Source organism: Arvicanthis niloticus, chromosome 8 (genome assembly GCF_011762505.2).
Source record: "Arvicanthis niloticus isolate mArvNil1 chromosome 8, mArvNil1.pat.X, whole genome shotgun sequence".
NCBI classification, from domain to species: Eukaryota; Metazoa; Chordata; class Mammalia; order Rodentia; family Muridae; genus Arvicanthis; species Arvicanthis niloticus.
The window spans coordinates 7,716,904-7,718,521 of record NC_047665.1 but is presented as its reverse complement, the minus strand read 5'-3'; the positions used below and the strand labels follow the sequence as shown (position 1 = coordinate 7,718,521).

The 1,618-nt window shown below is 42.8% G+C and overlaps 1 non-coding gene across 1 annotated transcript; it reads right to left on the bottom strand.

The window, feature by feature from the left end:
- Nucleotides 1-531: 531 nt before the first annotated feature.
- On the bottom strand, nt 532-638 carry LOC117714497 (U6 spliceosomal RNA). Its single transcript, XR_004607568.1, has one exon. It is a non-coding gene; the product is annotated as a U6 spliceosomal RNA (small nuclear RNA).
- Between the last annotated feature and the right edge of the window lie 980 nt (nt 639-1,618).

Below are 1,618 nucleotides of genomic sequence, written 5' to 3'. Positions count from 1 at the left end.
TGTGGGTAGCAGGGCTGGTGTTTCTGGCTGGCCATTTCCAGCTGTGGCATGCACGTGGCCTCTGGCCACAGAACATGACAGCTGAGCTATGCAGAGCAGACACAGCTTAGATAGTCAGCTTGACCAGAGGCTGTTTTTTAAATAATTACAACAACAGTACTCTTGCTAGGTTGTTCTACCAATGCCATATTTACAAGTAGGTTGTGGATTTTAGAACAGTAGTGATGTGATTTCAGATATCTCAGTTGCTATTACACTCAAAGTCTCATGTAATGGAGATGCCCACAAGGACAAGCCTTACACTCAAATGGCTTGGATTTAAAGGAACACAGCCTGCACACGTTATTCACGTTATATAGGATCCAGAACCTTATTTCAACTTTCCATGAGTACCCAATGGGATTCTTCTGCATCTTGTTCAGGAAGCCAAAGTAGTGTGTTCTCAAAAAAAAAACCAGGAGACACACTCCTTCAAATTTGTTACCATCCTCACATCTTTTATCTTTTTTAAAAAAATGTATTCATTTTACAAAAACTATGGAATATTTCACGAATTTTCGTGCTGTCTTTGCGCAGGCGCCGTACAAATCTTCTCCGTATATATCGTTCCAGTTTTGGAATGTTTGCTGCTGAAGCGAGCACCTTTCGTGATCTTTTAACAGGAACGATTAGGAAGTTCAGCTGGATTGACAGTTTTAAACTGGATTGGCAAAGACTCAGACAACTTAAATAGCACCAGCCTCTTAGCCAAGCTATCAGATTAAACAGCCAGCTAGGACTGGAAGAACAGGGGACTCCTCAAAATGATGTTCACACACCAACAGGTATAAGGACAGTATGCTACTTTTAGTATGCTCCTTCAGGCACAAGGTATTTGGCAAGGCTACCGTTAACTACCAACTTAGCATGGCGATCCTAAGACCATGAAAAGAAAGTTATTTTTTTGCATCAAGAGCTGTAGCACAGCCAAGGTCATGCCAGTCCGTGAAAACTTCAAGTCTCGCAGCTCTTACATGCGGCTCAAAGAGCTTAGTATTCCACGGGAGTGCATCCCAGCAAGCTGGACAAGCCGGAAGTCAGAGTGTGAGGATGCCATGAGGCAGAGTATTGGAGAGAAGGGAACTCTGGGAATTTCAGTGGGAGTCCTTGTGGTCCTTGCTGAGGGATGGGGGTTGTTCTTTGAGTAAGGTGAGATTCCCAAAACAAGTGGATACCCCGGGCTTCGAATCCTGATAGACCTATTTAAAGATCTGAAAGAACCAGGAGAAGGTCAAGGCAGAATCAAATTAACTCAATCTATAACACCGGAAACACTGGGCAAATATGATGGAAGACTATTGTCTTAAGAATAAGTGTGCGTTCCGGGACTCAGGAAACAAGAGTGGATCTGCCTCAACAAGAATAAAATCAAGCAGGATTACAGCAGGCGTACAGATGTGTATCGGTGGTTTTGGTTATTTTCTAGAGCAAGTGGGAATGCCCTTTAAAGAATGACAGTATTATTTAGACTCCTAGAGAATCAGGATCTTGCCAGGAATGCAGCAAAAATTGTCAGACACAGCAAGAAACAGTAAATACAAGATAGCTACTCAAGAAAAAAGAATGACGCTCATGGACG